Genomic DNA, 13514 nt, shown 5'->3' with positions numbered 1-13514 from the left:
TTAAAAAATGATGTGAAATGATCAATTTAAGAGTCAGGAGATAAGTGTAAGCAATTCACAAAAAAATAAAGAATCAAAGATAGACTTGGAGTTAGGAAGCAAAAATCGGAACTTGGGCAGCACAACATTAAAATATCTTATGAGGGGACTTTCTTGGAGGGTGATGGACCATTTCCAGTTAACTAACGCTTAAGCAACATGGTAGGGAAAATAGCTAATACCAATGAGAAATTTTTTCATATATCTTGAACAATAAAGTGAAATTCAATTGTGCTTATAAGATGAAATCTTACATAGTCAGGGGCTGTCTCCAAGCTTCTTGTCATGTATACTGGAAATAGAGATGAGATGGGTTAGGTGAGGGTAAAGTCTCAATCAATTCTTTTCACTACAGAAAATCCAAATTGATTCAAAAGGGTAGATCTTTGTCTTGTCAAACATGGAAACAGATTTGCTAATTGTAATTACAGACCTGCATGTAAGCAGGGAGGAGGTAAAATCATACTCAGAGCTGCTTCATTTTTTTCTCTTTAAAAAAAGAATCTGTAAAGTATAAACATTAAAATTAAAATTAAAAAAAACCTCCTCCAATAATGTTTGTATCATAATATATGTCATAATATATAATATGCCCTTAGAGAAACAGTGACTTAGTGTTACCAAATCCTACATACTACAAACACAAGTTTCCTTCTTGGCTTGCATCTTTCAACATAGGACAAACACTCCTTGCACTGTCATTGTTGGATGGTCAGTTAATGCCCCAACAGTCCTTTGACACACAATGTTTTTGCTTTTTCTGTTGTGAGTTAGGCACTAGTCCACTGAGTCCCCAACTGCCATAAGCACAAAATAAGCAAACTTCTAGGGGTACCCATCAATGAACCCTTCAATAGTTTGGAAATTAAAAATAGTATACTCAACCCTTCTAGTTGTTAACTGGTCAGACAGCACTGGAGGAGATTTCTTAAGGATAAAGTTTATAGAACACATAAAATTCTTATAAATATTTAAAGGTCATCATATAGCATTGAATTAGTTTCAGGCATAAAAGGAAAAAAACCCTAAATAGGCTGTTATTAATATAGAAGAAAATGAAATGCTGGAAGGAAAGATAAAGCAACACTTGCATAGTGCATGGCTGAGCTGCTTTTTGCATGCTTTCATTGAGTTATAATATGATCAACATGAATATTCATTTAATCAAAATGATGATACACTATTTCAAGAGGATGGGAGCTCAAAAGTGTGCACGTGTGTGATAGGGGCCGGAAGATGGAAAAAAATAACCTAAACGTTCATCTTCTATAGTGGGAAGTCAATAGATAAAGCCTATTAATAAAAAAAAAAATCAAGAATTAGCAATATAACCATGTTATTTAGAGATATGGAGAGATCTTAAAATGAATCTGCTAATATAGTTGAAAGTGTTTGCATCTGTGCAACAGGAAATGGGCTGGGGTAAAAAGCACAGGAAATATTTAATACTTTAAGCTACATGCATATATAAATTTGATTAAAATAAAAATTAGATTGGAAAAACACTATGTTATACACTTAAATCTAATTCACAGTCTGTTGGAACACTTTAGGAACAAAAAAAAGCAAATATATTTATTTTCTTGTAAGTGGAAAAAATCTTTTAAGCTACTAAACCTGAAATAAAGTGGAATATTTACTGTATAATCTATAACCACTTTCAATGGCAGTAAATTTGCCAGAAAGGAAGAGAATTTGATATAAAGTATTCAGAACTACATACATAATAAGCCATTTATGAGATACTGAAAAAAAATATGCTGCATTAGAAAATGTCACAGAAGATCGCTGTCCCATTTTATGGTTAGCAGTATTACGAATGACCTGAAATGATGTCACATCAAAGCTGTGTCCTGGAATGTTTCTTTCAAAACCTTAAAATTCTTAGAAAAAGTCACAGTAAAAGAACACTCACTTGCACCAGTTTCTAATGATCTGAAATATTTTATTTGATGAGAACTACTTTTGCATATTTAAATTTTGGTTATAAATATATTAGCAACTCAAAAGTACAATATGCTGATATGCTTAAATGCACATGTACCCAAAGACCTAGAATATGTCTCCCCTGGGATGCCATTCACATCTTAACTCACCACTGGCACAGGAGAAAGCACATATTCAAATGCAATTCCTACATCATATTTAACCCTAACTCCTATAATCAGTACTATCAAAACTCTCCTTTTTAAGGTTTTTTGGGTCTGAGATCCAAGAACCTAGGCAATCAGAGGTAGGATATCTCCTGGCAGAGGTTTAGAAGTAGAAATCAGAAAGGCAACCTAAAAGAGAAGTGAAGGTCTTTATCCAGCGAGGCCTGCAGGGGAGAAGAAGCAATTTTCCTAATGACTATAACTATGGTAGAAAGAGAATCATGGAATTCCTGAATTTCAAGCTTGATGAGCCCTGGTCATTTATCATAGAAACACGTACACGCAGTGAAACAGAGTGAGCAAATGGTTTCCAGGACATTATATTGCAAGATCTGGGCATTTTATCCCAAAACATATACAACTGGAATTTATGAAATTTAAAGCAAGAAAAAAAGAGAACAATATACTAAATGTTCGGCAAAATTCTTATAGAATCATCAAGCTACTAATCATCTAGATTTCATGCTATGGTCCAACACATCTCCCAACTATTTGTTCTTTTACACTCCTTAGGCTAAAACCTTTGTGCAAATATCACAGACATTTCCCAGTCTGCCAAACAGCCAGGTTAGATACATCTTAAGTTTGTGCATGCTCACCTACACATGTGAAAAGGTTCAAAAGAGTTTTTTGAGACTCATTTACTAAATAAATTATCATGCAAAATATTTCCCTACCTAAAAATGAGAACTCAAAATATTTGATTGAAAAATTTAATTCATACATATACAAATAATCAAAATCAGTTCATGAGAAAAACTGTAATGAGGGTCTTCTCTATATTTGTAGGATGTGTACCTTCACTACACAAGTTCCTCCATCATAAGGTGCACTTTAATTCTGAGTTTAACCACATCTTACAGCCAATGGAGTTTCAGCAAATATGACTCAGCAGAGGTTTGAGAGGTCTGACTTGCATAGTTGGACTTGGTAGTGCATCTCCCCTAACTTATGAGATCATGCCCAGTCAAGCCTACTAGAAGTTGGCAGAGAGGAAGTCCTCTTCCTCCTTGTCCCAGCTAGCTAGCAACTACCCAACTACATGGTGATCCACACCCTACCTACAAGAACCAACCAGTGAAGACTAGACTAAATCACTAACTCTAAGACACTAACTCTGACACTAACTCTAAAACACCTTATTGTTTCAAGTTACTGACATTCAGAGTGGTATGTCATGCAAGTTATTTTAATAATAGATATCATAGAGACCTCTCTTTTGATTACATTTATAAGGATATCACCTAAAATGCATAGGGATATTTAATTAGCACTGGAAACAATATTTCTAAAAAATACTACCATAATACTACCATAAACATATTATGTGACATTAACTTCAAAAATATTACACTGAAACTCAATTTAAACCCCATCAAAAAAAAAAAAATGGTAGAAAAGCTAACAGTCACTTCTCCAAAAAAGACATACAGATGGCCAACAGGCACATGAAAAAATGTTCATCATCACTTACCATCAAGAAACTATAAACCAAAATCACAATGAGATACCACCTCACACCAGGCCTTTATTAATATATTAGATGCAAGTGCTGGCAAGTGGAGAAAAGGGCACTCTTTACACTCTTGGTGGGAATGTCGGCTGGCCTGGCCCCTATGGAAAGCTGTGTGGAGGTTCCAAAAGAGACTAAAAATGGGTCTTCTATATGACCCAGGTATTTCACTCCTAGGTATCTACCCAAGGAACACAAAAACAGTAATTTGAAAGGAAACCTGCACTCATATGTTTATTACAGCATGATTTACAATTGCCAAGATATAGAAACAACCTAAGTACCTAAAAACAGATGAGTGGATAAATGGAATACTACTGAATGATCATGTCATTTGGGGCAACATGAATGGAGCTAGAAGGGATTATGCCCAGCAAAACAAGTCAAAAGGAGAAAGATAAGCACCAGAGGCTGTCAGTAATAAATACAAAGTAAAAGAAGGAAATAGAAAGAAGGAAATAGTGATTCCCTTCCAAGAAAAATCAAGAACAACAATGATACTGCTGCAGATGATGATGTTGATGATGAACATGATGAAAGTGGCTATTGAGGCAGTTTCCAAAACATAGTCAGAAAGATAGTGAGATAGAAAATAAACTAAAATGGCTTTAGGATAGTTTTTTAGATATTATTGCATTGGTAAATATTTCTGGTTCCCTAGCTATTGTGTCTTTAATAGACTGAAGAGTATGTTTAGGGATATAAAAATTGTAAGATACAAACATTCCAGAAGAAAAGTTTAATCAGTTTTAAACCATCACAAAGGATTCATATTATCAGTCCTCAAATAGTCTTTATAGACCAAACAAATACACACACACACACACACACATACAAAATATGACTGAAGTTGGGAAATAAAATATGCAAGGAAGGAAAAAACAAAGGAAGCAGGAAACCAAGAAAACCCCCACAAACAACCATTCACTTGCTTACAATTTGGGATATGAATTGACCAAAGCAAAATACCATTATAAAACATATACACAAATGAGATTTTTAAAGTTTATTTCAGTGTTATAGAAGTTTTTTTCTAATTATTTATTGCAATTTTCCCTTAAATTTATTACTTATTTTCCTTTTGTGAAGCTTTAGTACTAAGTTAATACAACGTATTTAGAGAATCTGAGAAATATTTTACATCAGAAATTAGAAGTAATAATACAATTGCTAATTGTATCCTTTATGAAAACAAGATTGATAATTCAATCTTGAAAAATTAGTAAATGCATTTGTCAATCTGATCTTCAATATACCAATCAAATAACTTCTTTTTATGAATATATTATTCTAATAATAGAATTATAATACTTCTAAGGAACTAGAATTTATTGCACATTTCTAATTTAGTTTCAGGGTTACTTATTCTCAATGAATAATTACTGTCCTACAGTGAACTATCTGATTATAACCCTTTTTTTTCTGAACAAAGTCATTGTGTAATATAGGCAAATCAAGCAAATTATACGGGCTATTGTTTTCTTACCTGTAAAGTGAAACAACTATAATATATTGACACATCGTCCCATTTTTGAGTGCCTTAAATGTTATTACTTAACATCTTTAAAGACTCATCACACAAAGCAAAGATAGTCAAGGAAAAGAAAAAGACCTGGGATTACCCCAAATTTAAAAGCCTCTCTGCACAGCAAAAGAGACATTAACCAAAACAGAGAGACACCCCACTGATTGGGAAAAAAATCTTTGCACTCCATACAACTGATAAGGGACTGATCACAAAGATATACAAAGAACTCACATGACTCAACAAAAACAAAATAAACAGTCTATCAAGAAATGGACAGAAGAACTTAAAAGACATTTCTCCAAAGGAGAAATGCAAATGGCCAACAGGCATATGAAAAAATGTTCAACATCCCTTGTAATCAGGGAAATGCAAATTAAAACCACATTGAGATACCAGCTTATACCAGTAAGAATGACACATATCAAAAAAAACAAGCAACAACAAATGCTGGCAAGGATGTTGTGAAAAGGAACTCTCCTACATTGCTGGTGGGAGTGCAAACTGGTGCAACCACTGTGGAAAGCTGTCTGGAGTTTCCTCAGTCTACTAAAAATGGAACTACCATACAACCTGGCAGTTCCACTGCTAGGGATCTACCTAGCAGAAACAAAACATTGATTCAAAAGACATAAAAACATTGATTCAAAAGAACACCTGTACACCTATGCTTATTGCAGCACTATTTACAATAGGTATAACCGGGAAACAATCCAAATGCCCAAAAATAGATGACTGGATTAAGAAGATGTGGCATATATACACAATGGAATATTATTCAGCAATCAAAAAAGATAAACTCATGCCATCAGCAGCAACATGGATGGAACTAGAAGGAATTATGCTCAGTGAAATAAGCCAGAAGGAAAAAGAAAAATATTGAATGGTTTCACTTATAGCAGTATAGGGGAACCCAATTAAACATCAGTGTAAAAATATAATAACAGTACAAAACACAACAAAGCAAAAATGGACAAAAACACAACAAAGCAAAAATTATAAATCAGAGACATGCTGCAGGGGAGGAGGCGGGAGAGGGATCAGAGAGAAGGAGGGAAGAGCACAGGTACTGAGATGATGGTGCACAGGTGCATTGGTGAAGGACACTCTATGGAGACTACACCTGAGAGGCTGGGGGAAGCAAATATTGATTAAAAATGAACAATGATATAAAAAATAAAAATAATATTTTAAAAAATAAAGTACATAGGCTGAGGCCAGAGGTCCAGAGCACACTTGCCACCAAAGAAAAGAACATTTACACAGGGCACACACACACACAAAAATAAATGTTTTTACTGATACTATGCTACATCACATTTATATTCCTGACAAAATCCTTACAAGAATATTGTAGAATTTTTATCCCCATTTTTCAGATAACAAAACTGAATCCAGGAAATATTAATTGAACTGCACAAAGGCATACAAATGTGTGATTGTACTCATATCCCAGCCTGCTTCCTCTACTATGTAGTCCTATATCTAGATTGTTGTGATAAAATGACTAATCTCTTTCAAGCATAGATGCTGGTGGCATGAGTAGTTAGACATGTTAATTGTTCACACTACATAATGTGAGGCATGTTAGAAAGAGTTTCCTTTCATTATCCATTGACCCTTATTTATTTTTTTTGTCAACATTAAGGATGCATTACTTTGGAGTTCCAGCCATTATTATTATACTGAATTAAGATCTAATTTAAGATCTCCTCTAAATTAAGATCTCCTTGAATACTGAGCAGACTGAATTTTTCAAAAGTTTTCAGATCAAATGTAATTATTTATACCTTACAATAGAGTTATAGAAACCCATCTGGCTGCTAAGAAAAAAATGTAAGGAGAAATGTTAGCAATTCAGAAGTTAAGAAGTTAATATAAGTTGTTGGTTTTGTTTCAGGAAAACTTCTGAAAAGCACCAGAAGCCACACAGCAGCCAGAGTTATTTCCACTTTTTTAAACAGAGTGGCCTGGAAGAAATGTATAACAAGGAGAAGAAAACAGAGACAGCTCCTACTGAGCTCAATACTTCTTCACACTTCCCCAGTGAGCCCCACACAATCAGTGTGAGTGGGTGTCTAGAGATGAAATACTTTTCCATCTCAGATCAGAAAGGAAACTTGACTTCATTCTGAGACTAGAATGTACCAAAAGGCTATTAGTATTCCAGGCATTAAAGATCAGTCATCTCACACTCCTTGAACTTCTTCCTCAAAGGACTAAAGGTAGCTGAGGTCTTATGGAGTAAGAAACACATCTTTCTGGAAAAATATTGATCAGTAATAAAAATGCTTATAAACAATGTCATCTTACTTGGTCATGGACTTTCTATTTTGCTTTACAAAAATTTTCTTATTAAATAATTTCAATGTCATGTCTTATATTTTACATATGAAGAAACTAAGAATAAGAGAATAGCTATATATTACATAGCTAGAAAAATATAGATACCAAATAGTAGAAATGAAATAGAATTGGCTCTGAGCAAAGCTTTCAATGTTAATTATTAAATAAGAGAAATCTGAGTTTTACTGACAAGTATTATTCTAATAGGGTTTGTCTATTCTGATTATGGTTTTCTAGATAGAATTTGAGGGGAAATTATCTCTCTTTCTCTCTCTCTCTGATTATTTATAGATACAATGTGCAGAAATAACCATATATAGCATCTAGAAATGAATATCATGTTTATATTCTTTTCAAGATATGAATAACTTAATCTTTCATTGCTGCCATTTAAAAAAGCAACACAAAATAATTCTACACCTGAATTTTATCCCAATAAAATGGGAAGGGCATCTCTAAATTAAAATCTCCTTGAATACCTATTTTAAAAGTGCTAATTATGAATAAGATTATGAATTTTGAAAATTGACCTTGAGCTATGCTTACTAAAAGCACTTTTTAAGCCAAGGAGACTGCTGACACACTGATGGGTGTTCATCTTATAAAATAGAGATCAAGAAACAGCTTAAAGGGTACATAAAAGCCCTTTCCAGGGCCTCCCTGGTGTTACAAGGGGTTAAGTAGCAGCACTATGAAGTTATCCCAGCCACTTCAGCATGAGTTCAATACCCAGGCAGGGAGCTACCCACAAGGCACAGCAGACCTCTCCTGTCTCACCCACTGCTCCCCTCTGCCATGTATTTCCGTCAATCTGCCTGTTCTGCTCCCCACTCTGTCTCTGGTAAATCCTCTCACCACCGACACCTCTGGCCTGTATGCCAGTTCTTGAAGGTGGTAAGACATTAATCAGTGTGGCCAATGTGATAATTCCCTGTTCTTTATAAAATAATAAAAATGAAGGCACCAAACATTTGAATGACAGGACAGACTGGACAACTCACTATGTCAAGAAGGGTCATACTCAAGAGGTGCAGACTCAGTCCCAAGTAGGAAGAAGTAGACAGTTGCTGGTGCCTTTGGAAGTTCACTGACTGCAGCAGTGATGGGTCATCCTAGACAAATCCTTGGCCTCTCCAGACCCTAGATTCTTTATCTGTGCAACAAAAATATTAAGAATCCTGACTCTGCTGAGATTATAACTCTTTTGGAGAAATGCACACACCACATATTTGTGATGTAGCGTTTATAGAAAATCTTGACTATCCCAACCTGTTAGTGCTGAGGATCCCTTAATTAAAGTGGTCTTTATGGTCCTTGCCAGCCTTCCTAACCTTTCATTTTTTTTTCTCTTTGTAATACAAAAGAAGCTATTTTTCACAGAATAACTAAAATTTGACTTGTTCCTTATGATTATTTCCAGAGTTAAGATAGCATAACTAATCAATAAAAATGATTCTTTGGCACCATAAATGTAATTGTGTGTGATTATGCATGTGAATAAGTATAAGTTTCACCACTGTCTTTTTCACCTAAAATCTGGGTTTCCATGGGTTTTACTTGCCATGTCACTTTATCAGCAACCTTGTCATTACCAGGACTATTCTCTGAAGGTAGTTCAAAATGGCTAAATCTCTTGCTTAAGGCTGAGTTCATGCTTCCTGGACAATACAAAGTCAACTTAGAGTAAGTTCTTTGAGAAAATAATAATACAAGGGCAGCTACTATGGTTTCTCCACTGACTCCAGGAAAACCAGCTCTGCTTCTCTGCTCTTGGAACACCACACATATCACACTTTTGTGCCAATACAGATTCTAGCACATGATGACGGAGAGGAGCAAGAGTGAGAGTGAATCAGGTGGGTTTTGTGCCATATCCTTCCCCAGGGAGCAAATGTTCACAGGACTGACCTGTGAATCACCTTTCTAAACCATTTTTCATATCTCCAGAACCCCAAATATCACCCTAAGGGTGTTTCCAGAGTCTGCTTGAGCCTCAAGAGTTGGCCATTTCCTGGAAATGTGGATGGAGCTTGAGTGGGGACTGGGGAGTCCTTCTGCCTGACTGCAGAACAGAGCAAAGGCCAGGGAGAGACAAGAAGCAGCTCTCTGTTGTCCACTCACCATTCTCTTTTCAGCTGCAGGTCTCTGAGAATAATAAAAGTAAATCTGGACACACAGGCCGTTGCAAAGGTAGATTTGGGAAGGTAAAAGATTTGAATCTGTTCTTTGATATAATTTTCTGGCTTATAACTTTAAAGTATTTTGAAGTATGGTATATGTTTCCCCTAAAATACTTGTCCCAGGATTACAATGTTGCAAAAGAGGCTACCCTGTTGCCTTACTCCAAGGTTTTCCCTTCTTAAGCGCTGAAAGACTAACTAGCCCCCATCTGGTCTCCTCAGTGTGAGGCAGTCTGCTTCTCCCTCTGCTATTCATTCATTAAAAATGAAAGTAAATTCTTCTAAAATCGCTAATAAAATTTTTTATGCAAGCAAGTTGCTCAATGTTTGGTTCCCCTCAAAGGGCCATGGTAGTTGGGTTATATACACTCTCTTAAAAGATTATTTCAAAATGATATGTGAATGGTTTCTCTGATACCAAATCATTACAAAGTAATACGTGTTCAGAAAGCAGAGTGCTATGTTTATATTCAAAGTCTATATATAACTTTCATTCTTAAATTTCATGGTCAAATAATATGTCCCCATAAATAAAGGTGAGTATTCACCAACCAAAGGATGTCTTGGCCCCATACTTCCTAGAGACTTATTTTTATATGAATTATTAAACAGAAATCAAATGTTAAATATAATTTTCATTTATCTGATAGCGTACCAAACCTTCAAACCTTAAGATAATCATGTGTTCTTGTAATGCTCTCTTTTTGTTCAGTTTGCAATCAGATTAAATGGTTTATACTAGACAAATCAATTTTTCAGATCTTGCTACAAAAGCTGACCTCTTTGGACAAGGCTACAGGCATAAAAATTGAATAATGTATGCAAGATTGTCTTTAGATAGGGGTACAAAGTTTTCTGTAAAGCCTGAATTTACGGTTATTTATGGGACATCTTGAATGCCATCAAATATCAGGAGTTCTCAAGCACTCAGGATCACCTAAATCATATATAGTGTTGTAAACCAATGTTTCTTCAATTAAAAATATAATAAATATTCAATAAGTATATTGTCAATGAATGAATAAATAAAAATCTTTTATTTTTTAAATTAAATTAAATTAATTTATTTTTAATTTATTTTTTACATCACTGCTCATTTTTAACCCCCAAAAAAGACATTAACCAAACACATTACCAAAACAATGACATTAACCAAAAAAAGAGATACCCCACTGATTGGGAAAAATTTTTATACTCCATACAACTTATAAGGGATTGATCACAAAGATATACAAAGAACTCACCTGAGTCAACAAAAACAAAGTAATCGATTCAGTCAAGAAAGGGGCAGAAGATGGTCCTCCCCGGTGGCGCAGCGGTTGAGTGCGGGGTTGCAAAGCTGCCCGCAGCCTCTGCAGCACCTGTTCTGTCCCCGGCTGCTCCCCGGTCACCAGAGGAGGGTTCCACATGGCGCGCAGACCTCTCCTGCCCCCGCTGCTCCCCTCAGCAGTGTACTTTGGTGCTTCTGCCTGTTCTGCTCCCGGCTCTGGCTCTGGTGAATTCTCTCACCCTCCCGTGCTTCTGACTGTACCTAGTGCTTGTATAAATAAATAAATAAATAAATAAAACGTTTTTTTTTAAAAAAAAAAGAAAAGAAATGGGCAGAAGAACTTGAAAGACATTTTTCTGAAAAGGAAATGCAAATGGCCAACAGGCATACGAAAAATCGTTCAACATCCCTTATCATAAGGGAAATGCAAATCAAAACCACAATTAGATACCAGCTTATACCAGTGAGAATGGCATATATCAAAAAAAACAGCAATGGCAAATGTTGGCGAGGATGTGGTGAAAAAGGAACTCTCCTGCATTGCTGGTGGGAGCGCAAACTGGTTCAACCACTATGGAAGCTTTCTGGAGGTTCCTCAGTCTACCAAAAATGGAGCTACCATATGACCCAGTAATTCCACTCCTAGGCATCTACCCAAAGGACACCAAAACATTGATTCAAAGGAACTGCTGTACGCCTATGTTTATTGCAGCACTATTTACAAAAGGTAAAACCTGGAAACAACCCAAATGTCCAAAAATAAAAATATTTTAAATCAAAGGAAAAAATGATATGATTTAAATAACTCAGTTAAAAATAGCAGTATTTTTCAATAACATTATGATTGTCTACACTTAGAAGTTTCAAAGCAGGCTCTGTCTTTCTTTCCTATTAATGGTCTTCAGTCTCCTCCCCCACTCTATTCCCAGTCAACAACAACTGGCACAGCTTATTAAAGATGGGAAGTATAACTAGTGACTGAGGACTTGTATTTCTGAAAATATTACTAAAATTACTGAAAATATTACTATATTTTTTATAACACAGCTTTAGTCCAGATATTGCTTGAATCATGACATGTTTTTTTAATTTAAATTTTATTTTTATATTCCCCATACAATTACAACCCCCTTATTTTGACCCCAAGCCCTCCTTTCCCCACCCTCCACCCCCCATAGAGTGTCTCTGGTTCATACTTGTTTGTTGATTTTGATATTTTCTTTCTTGTAGTTATTCTTTTTCCTGGCCCCTTATTTAAGTTTTCTAGATTCCTGCTGTGAGTGAGACCATCCGGTATTTTTCTTTTTCTTTCTGGCTTATTTCACTGAGCATGATCCCTTCTAGCTCCATCCATGTTGCTGCAAATTGCATGTGTTTATCTTTTTTGAATGCTGAGTAATATTCCATTGTGTATATATACCACATCTTCTTGATCCAGTCAACTATTTTTTGGCATTTGGGTTGTTTCCAAAGCTTAGTTATTGTAAACAGTGCTGCTATAAACATAGGGGTGCAGGTGCTCTTTGGAATTGTTGTTTCATGACATGTTTTTTTAATACTAGGGTCAATTCTCATTGGAATAGGGTTAGGCTGATTCATGATGGAGTAAAGAGTTGATTTTAAAGTCTCAGCGCTATCAAACTATCACCAGTATTGCGACATGAGTGCAATCTCCTGTCTGGGAGATAACCCACATGGCACAGCAGACCATTCCTGTTTTGTCCGCTGCTCCCCTCAGCAGTGTATTTCAGTAGATCTACCTGTTCTGCTCCCCTCCACCCCCCACCGTCTCTGGTTAATCCTCTCACCACCCCCTTATGTCTGGCCTACACCCCAGTTCTTCTATGCATAAATAAAAAAAAATAAACCTCTTGAAGATTGAGATCTATTTTTTTTTTTTGCTTTTTCTCTTCTCTCCCATTCCCCAGCCCATCTATGTCAAATAGCTGCCATCTACATATTCAGTTTTGTAATGCTGCAGCAACAAATGCCAAAAAGCATGTGACTTAAAACAACATACATTTGTATCTTACAATTCTTTATGTCAGGTGTTCAGCATGAGCATCATCAAACTAAAATCAAGTGTCAGCAGACTTTACTCCTTTCTGGATTTTCACCAAGGAAATTTATTTCTTGCTCGTAAGAGTTGCTGGCAGAATTTATTTCCCTGTGGTTGTAGAACTAAGGTATCTTTTTTCTGACCATTATCTGAGATCTGTGCCTAACTTGGAGAGTCTACCATGTTTTTTCATTTCATAGGTCCCTTCTTCCATTTTCATGCCAGCAACAGAGAAATCTATTCTTTCTCATGTCGCATCTCTGACCAACATTTCTGCCTGCCCTTTCCATTCTAAAGGACTCATATGATTACATTGGGTCCAAGTAGGTAATACAAGATCATCTCCCTATCTCAAGATCATTATTCATAATTCCCTTTTTTAAAAAAGATTTATTTATGCATGCATGCAAGAACTGGGGTACAGGCCAG

This window comes from Talpa europaea (genome assembly GCF_964194135.1).
Source record: "Talpa europaea genome assembly, chromosome: 10".
NCBI lineage: Eukaryota > Metazoa > Chordata > Mammalia > Eulipotyphla > Talpidae > Talpa > Talpa europaea.
This window is presented reverse-complemented; position numbering follows the sequence as displayed.